The sequence below is a fragment of the Scylla paramamosain genome, unplaced genomic scaffold (assembly GCF_035594125.1).
Source record: "Scylla paramamosain isolate STU-SP2022 unplaced genomic scaffold, ASM3559412v1 Contig4, whole genome shotgun sequence".
NCBI lineage: Eukaryota > Metazoa > Arthropoda > Malacostraca > Decapoda > Portunidae > Scylla > Scylla paramamosain.
The window spans coordinates 2,547,147-2,555,000 of NW_026973669.1; the positions used below are offsets into that span (position 1 = coordinate 2,547,147).

At 48.8% G+C, this 7,854-nt stretch overlaps 1 protein-coding gene across 5 annotated transcripts in view; it reads right to left on the reverse strand.

Annotated features, from left to right (window-relative positions):
* Positions 1 to 7,854, reverse strand: part of LOC135096546 (gastrula zinc finger protein XlCGF57.1-like) — a 275,120-nt gene that overhangs the window by 23,617 nt on the left and 243,649 nt on the right. The window contains exon 5 of one of the 5 annotated variants that reach the window (XR_010264800.1): positions 7,611 to 7,854. This exon is cut by the window's right edge and continues 999 nt beyond it. The exons of the other annotated variants lie outside the window; for them this stretch is intronic. The gene's annotated coding sequence lies outside the window, so the exon portion shown is untranslated. Of the gene's footprint in view, positions 1 to 7,610 lie in introns of those variants that run through there. 5 annotated transcript variants of the gene reach the window in all.

Genomic DNA, 7,854 nt, shown 5'->3' on the forward strand with positions numbered 1-7,854 from the left:
GCTTTATAAATCTAAACACACAGAGAAGAAGGGGACACAGTAAGAAGCTGGAGAAAGTTAACAGTAGAAGAGACATCAAGAATATTTTCCCTGACAAGTGTAAATAAATAGAATAAATGCAATGAAGGTGTCAGTGCTGTAGCTGTCCATGCCTTTAAGACCAAACTGGGTAGATACAGAGATAGGATACTGTGCAATTACTCCCCTTCCGTACACCGTAACTAGGTAAACACACACACGCACACACACACACGCCTTGTACTAATATTTTCCATTTTCTTTTCCCTAAATCAGCCAGGAGGAGTGTTGGTTGACCCTGATTTGCCCCTAACAGCTGGTCAGGTAAGGAAATGAATGAGTGAATGAATGAATGAAATAAAAGTAAAAATAGATAATAATGAAAGTAATGCTAAAATAATATAAATAAATCAGTTTTTTTTTATTTAAGTTAGTTTATTAATTTTTTTTCATTTTTATTTATTTTCTTTTCTTCTTTTTCCTTGTTTTCAAAATCTTCTATCTCCACTTTGTTAATTTTTATTGTATTCCTTCTCTCTCTCTCTCTCTCTCTCTCTCTCTCACATCCTCCTCCTCCTCTTCTTTCTCTTCCTTAACCATCATTTCCTTCTCCCAATCCAATCTCTCTCTCTCTCTCTCTCTCTCTCTCTCTCTCTCTCTCTCTCACATCCTCCTCCTCCTCCTCTTCTTTCTCTCCCTTAACCATCATTTCCTTCTCCCAATCCTACTCTCTCTCTCTCTCTCTCTCTCTCTCTCTCTCTCTCTCTCTCTCTCTCTCTCTCTCTCTCTCTCTCTCTCTCTCCAGGATCTGACAGTGGCAGCTGAATTTGACATCAAGGATTACGTTGATTTGAAATACTACATCTGTCCAGCTGAAATACCCTCTCACTTCACCCAACCTTGGAAGTTTAACTGTAAGAGCAGGTGAGTGTGTGTGGGTGTCTCTCTCTCTCTCTCTCTCTCTCTCTCTCTCTCTCTCTCTCTCTCTCTCTCTCTCTCTCTCTCTCTCTCTCTCTCTCTCTCTCTCTCTCTCGTTTTTTTATCTTAATCTTTCTTTTCTTCTTTTTCACTTTTTCAGTCTCTCAGTGGATTGTCAAATGCTGTCCCCTCTCTCTCTCTCTCTCTCTCTCTCTCTCTCTCTCTCGACGACTTTTTCAAGGCCACAGAGATAACTAGCTGGGTTCTCAAGGGTGTTTCTCCTGTTAGTAATGTAGAAATCTTGTTAATCTGTCACTAGAACCATGAAAACACCCTTGAAAACCTGTGTCACTTCAACTAGAGCCTTTTAAAGAGTGCTTCTCCTGTTAACAATGTAGAAATCTTGTTAATCTGTCACTAGAACCATGAAAACACCCTTGAAAACCCATGTCACTTCAACTAGAGCCTTTTAAAGAGTGCTTCTCCTGTTAACAATGTAGAAATCTTGTTAATCTGTCACTAGAACCATAAAAACACCCTTGAAAACCTGTGTCACTTTAACTACATGCGATTTGAAGTGTTGCAAAATATAATCTCTCTCTCTCTCTCTCTCTCTCTCTCTCTCTCTCTCTCTCTCCCCCTGACAGACAACAGGTACCCATCAGTAAAGACCCGCAGGCAGCCCTGATGGACCTGAAGTTGATGTACTATTACAACATGTCGCTGTCCAGAATTAGGATACCCCAGAACATCACCTGTAGGCGCTGTGGTCTGCAGGTGAGCTGAGGGGGCTAACAAGACCCTCTACCTGTCTGTGTGTGCAAGGGGGCTGTGGGAGAGAGGATGTGGGGGAAGAATTGGGGAGATAACATTGTGAAGGGTAATGGTGAACCAGGGTGTGCTGTGTGGCCTTGCTGTGGCCCCTGGGGTGGAGGAGGTGCAGGGGAGGGAATGGTGTTGCTGTGGGGTGAGCCAGGGTGTGCTGTGGGCCTTGCTGTGGTGTGTGTGTGGCCAGCTGTGGTGTGTCTAAGTTCCTTGGGTGAAGTACAGAGGTCCACTAGGGGCTGACAGGTGTGTGTGTGTGTGTGTGTGTGTGTGTGTGTGTGTGTGTGTGTGTGTGTGTGTGTGTGTGTGTGTGTGTGTGTGTGTGTGTGTGTGTGTGTGTGTGTGTGTGGGGTGCCTTGTCTGGGCCGCCCCATGTGGGATTGCCAGCTTGGTATAAAGAAAGACATAGATAGATAGATAGATTATGCATTTGTACACTTCACTAACATATACTTTCTCTCTCTCTCTCCCTGTGTGTGTGTGTGTGTGTGTGTGTGTGTGTGTGTGTGTGTGTGTGTGTCAGGTGGAGGCAGAGCTGAAGCAATGCACACGATGCGAGCCGTACGCCATCATGTCCTCCTGTTCTTTCATCACCATCAATAATCCACAACTCTACTCAAACTTCCACCTCATGCACCGCCCCCAGCCTGCCACCCCACTCCGCCCAAGGCCCCAGCACCCCACAGCACCTGAACCCCAGCCTGAAGAAACCAGTGACATGCATTTAGGGACCTCAGGACATCTCGACTACCTTATGCCCTTAGGAACCCCAGGATTTACAACAGCGAAGAATACAGGGGCAAGTTATGACTATTCCCCCCCCTCCTGGCAGCCCTGACAGCCGCCCGGGGTCCCAATCAGGTCCCTCAGGAGGCAGCCATGTCTCTACACCTTCAGGGAACAGTGGAGGCGGCCCTGGGTACTCTCCTCCCCCTGGCAGCCCTGATAGCCGGCCAGGGTCGCACGTGGCTGAGGAAGGTCAGATTTCAGTGCCCTCGGAAAATTATGAAATGAAGCCCTTTTTCCCCACGCCCTTAGAAGCCAACGGTGTGTCTTCCCCTGCAGAGGACCCTGACACACACCCTGACCTCCCTGTACACTTAGAGACCCCTGAAATGCACCCATACTTCTCACCCTTAGAAACTGATTTATCCTCCCCTGAAGAAGCCCTGACATGCTCCCTGACCTCCCTGAAACTGCCCCCCAAGCACACCCTGACCTCTCCGAACACTTACAAGTCCCTGACCCACACTATGACGTCTCTGTGACCCCAGTAGCCCCAGCCGTCTCGACCCCCGGGGAACCAGCAATGGAGCACCCTTCCCCTTTGGACGGAGAGGCACCAGCAGCACCTTTGCCCCTTCAGAGTACCCCCGGGGCCACTGAAGGACTGCAGGGAAGGATCTCAGACACAGGATTCCCCCATGACATCCTATCTCTCCTCGGACACCCTGCCTTCATTGCTGGAAGACAGAGAGCCCCAGCATTGCAGCCCGACGCCCTTGACGCACAGAATGACTGGGGTGTGATAGGGGAGACGCCACTCGTGCACCCCAACAAGCCTCCCAGCTGGGGTGTGGGTGCCCTCACAGCCCCCACCATGCACCAGCTGTCGTCTGTGCACACTGGCAGGTTTCCACAGCCACAGGTCACCTTCTCGCACCCTCCTGACAGCTACCCACAGCCACCACACAGCTTCCCACAGTTTCCGGAGGACACAGACAGCTTCCCACAGCTTCCAGACAGTTTTCCACACCCTGTAAAGGACACAGACAGCTTCCCACAGCTTCCAGAGGACACAGACAGCTTCCCACAGCTTCCAGAGGACACAGACAGCTTCCCACAGCTTCCAGAGGACACAGACAGCTTCCCACAGCTTCCAGAGGACACAGACAGCTTCCCACAGCTTCCAGAGGACACAGACAGCTTCCCACAGCTTCCAGAGGACACAGATAGCTTCCCACAGCCTCCAGAGGACACAGACAGCTTCCCACAGCTTCCAGACAGTTTTCCACACCCTGTAAAGGACATAGACAGCTTCCCACAGCTTCCGGAGGACACAGACAGCTTCCCACAGCTTCCGGAGGACACAGACAGCTTCCCACAGCTTCCAGAGGACACAGACAGCTTCCCACAGCTTCCAGACAGTTTTCCCACACCCTGTAAAGGACACAGACAGCTTCCCACAGCTTCCAGAGGTCACAGACAGCTTCCCACAGCTTCCAGAGGACATAGACAGCTTCCCACAGCCTCCAGAAGCCATAGACAGCTTCCCACAGCTTCCAGAAGGCACAGACAGCTTCCCACAGCCTCCAGAGGGCACAGACAGCTTCCCACAGCTTCCAGAGTCCACAGACAGCTTCCCACAGCTTCCACAGGGCACAGACAGCTTCCCACAGCTTCCAGAGGGCACAGGCAGCTTCCCACAGCCTCCACAGGGCACAGACAGCTTCCCACAGCTTGTACAGGGCACAGACAGCTTCCCACAGTTTCCAGAGGAAACAGACAGCTTCCCACAGCTTCCACAGGTCACAGACAACTTACCACAGCTTCCAGAGGTCACAGACAGCTTCCCACAGCCTCCACAGGGCACAGACAGCTTCCCACAGCTTGCACAGGGCACAGACAGCTTCCCACAGATTCCAGAGGTCACAGACAGCTTCCCACAGTTTCCAGAGGTCACAGACAGCTTCCCACAGCTTCCAGAGGCCATAGACAGTTTCCCACAGCTTCCAGAGGGCACAGACAGCTTCCCACAGCCTTTAGGGGGCACAGAAAGCTTCCCACAGCTTGCACAGGGCACAGACAGCTTCCCACAGTTTCCAGAGGCCACAGACAGCTTCCCACAGCTTCCAGAGGCCACAGACAGCTTCCCACAGCTTCCAGAGGTCACAGACAGTTTACTACACCCTCCAGAGGTCACAGACAGCTTCCCACAGCTTCCAGAGGTCACAGACAGCTTCCCACAGCCTTTAGGGGGCACAGAAAGCTTCCCACAGCTTCCAGAGGTCACAGACAGCTTCCCACAGCTTCCAGAGGCCACAGACAGCTTCCCACAGCTTCCAGAGGTCACAGACAGTTTACTACACCCTCCAGAGGTCACAGACAGCTTCCCACAGCTTCCAGAGGTCACAGACAGCTTCCCACAGCTTCCAGAGGTCACAGACAGCTTCCCACAGCTTCCAGAGGTCACAGACAGCTTCCCACAGCTTCCAGAGGTCACAGACAGCTTCCCACAGCTTCCAGAGGTCACAGACAGCTTCCCACACCCTCCAGAGGTCACAGACAGCTTCCCACAGCTTCCAGAGGTCACAGACAGTTTACTACACCCTCCAGAGGTCACAGACAGCTTCCCACAGCTTCCAGAGGTCACAGACAGTTTACTACACCCTCCAGAGGTCACAGACAGCTTCCCACAGCTTCCAGAGGTCACAGACAGCTTCCCACACCCCTCCAGAGGTCACAGACAGCTTCCCACAGCTTCCAGAGGTCACAGACAGCTTCCCACACCCTCCAGAGGTCACAGACAGCTTCCCACACCCTCCAGAGGTCACAGACAGTTTTCCACATACTTCCAGAGGTCACAGACGGCTTCCCACAGCTTCCAGAGGCCACAGACAGCTTCCCACAGCCTCCACAGGGCACAGACAGCTTCCCACAGCCTCCACAGGGGCACAGACAGCTTCCCACAGCTTCCAGAGGTCACAGACAGCCCCCCACAGCCTGCAGATCTCACAGACACATCCACAGACATTGTACAAGAGACCTCCCTCCATGCCTCTGCCAGCGTCTCTGACCAGATCACCCTGGTGGACACAAGCACAGACACTTCACCTCACGCACCGAGTCATGTCTTCCCAGTCTTCACCCCTGCCTTGCCCTTACCTGGCCACCTTTCAGAGACACAGGGACTCAAGATACCTGCGTTCTGGTCAGCCTACCCAACGTACAAGCCCAGGTATTTTCACAGGCAGAAGGAATACAAGTTTTCACCGAGGGACATGTACTATCCGTTAAAAGACGGCGAGACTAACAGGGGCAGTGGCAGTGACGAGACGAGCGAGGAGGACAGTCATAACAGCAGTGAGGAAAGCAGCGAGCAAAGCAGTGAAAGAAGCAGTGAGGAGAAAAGCAATGAGAAGAGCTGGGAGACAGATTTCAAAGCCACGTTACGAGAGACCATTGACGAACGTAGAGAGGAGATCAAGAGGAAGCTGAGAGGAATGAAGGGGCAGGCTCTAGATGTGAAGAAACATAGGGAAGGTGGGAAAGGGGTGCTGCAAAGGTGTGGGTTTGTCACTCTGGGCGATCCAAGATTTTATGGTCACATTGCCAAAGAGGGTTACAACAAATATGGTGCTGGAATTGACAAGATGCCTGGAAATTTTGAGAGTTTAAGTAACCCCAGCGATGGTTATGACAATTATGGCGCTGGAATTGACAAGATGCCTGGAAATTTTGAGAGTTTAAGTAACCCCAGCGATGGTTATGAAAATTACGGCACTGGAATTGATGAAATACCAGGGAATTTTGAGACCTTAAGTTACCCTAGCGATTATCAGGGAAGCAGTCAAGGTCCCAGTAAATATCAGCCCTGAATTCTCCCAACTCCCTGCAAATTTTGAAAGCCTAACCTACCCCAGCGAAAATGATAAATATGGATCTACAAAATTTGAAAGCTTAGGGTATCCAGGTAACCAAGCTGACCCCGGGAAGGAAGAAAGCCTTAATAAATACAAGCCTACAGTTTACGGACAGCTTGGAAATTTTGAAAGCTTAACTAATCCTGGAATCTCAGACACTGGAATGGATTTATGGTCTCAAGTCCCTGGAACTGGAAATTCTCAAGTCTACCCAGCCACTTTCAACACTGGGGTATATTCAACATTAGGGGTCCCTGTAGCTGGCAACACCCAAGGGTCTGGAACATCTGGAAACTACAAAGGGGATCCTGAAAGCTATGAACTGAGGCCTGGAAAATATATACTGAAACCTGGAACTAAATTTAAGCTCGGTTCCAACATCATAAGTTACGGAGGTGCTGGAGACCCTGTACAAACTGGAGCCTATTCACTGGAGCCTGGAACCACCCTTGATAGCTCTACTGGAAAGGCAGAAAAGCTCAGTTCAGCATTCCAGTCATATTTCCAGCCTATAGATTAGTGTATAATGACATAGATAACTGGAATGCTGAAAAACTATAGATTCCGCGACCTATAGGTGAATATACATCAACATAACTGCCTGGAATACTGGAAAACTATAGATTCTGCGACCTATAGACGAGTTATACCGACAAAACTGCTTGGATAATTGGAAAAAAATATATAAATTACTGGATAAACTAGAAAACTATAAATTCCTAAACCTGGAAAACTGGAAAACTATAAATTCCTGAACCTGGAAAACTGGAAAACTGGAAAACTATAAATTCCTGAACCTGGAAAAATTGAAAACTGTAAAACTATAAATTCCTGAACCTGGAAAACTTGAAAACTGTAAAACTATAAATTCCTGAACCTGGAAAACTGGAAATTCTTGAACCCGGAAAATACTGTGGAGTTTTTTTCCCCCCAGGCAATAAAGTGACATAAATTGACTACACTCCCTGGAAAACTGAAAAAAAGTAAAGAAATAAGTAAATAAATTCCTCGAACTGGGAAAATTATGATGATAAAGATTTCCTTCTACCTTCTCTGGGAAACTTTGGGAAAAAAAAAAACTCCAATTATTTCCCTTCTCCCATGCATCCCTGTTAATTAAAATCCTTAGCCTTTATTTTTTTCCTGCCCCTATTGCATCGTGGGGAAATAAATGATGTAAGGGGAAACAAAGGGGAAAAAAAAAAATAGTGTGTGATCTTTAATTAAATGTCAGCCCTTTTTTTTTATTTTTTCTTCTTTTTCTCAATTTGTAAGAGAACTGTAAGAAAAATAGAGAAAAGAATAAGAGAAAAGTTGGCTATTTTCTTTCTTTTGTCTGTTTCAATACATCCTTGTGTGTGTGTGTGTGTGTGTGTGTGTGTGTGTGTGTGTGTGTGTGTGTGTGTGTGTGTGTGTGTGTGTGTGTGTGTGTGTGTGTGTGTGTGTGTGT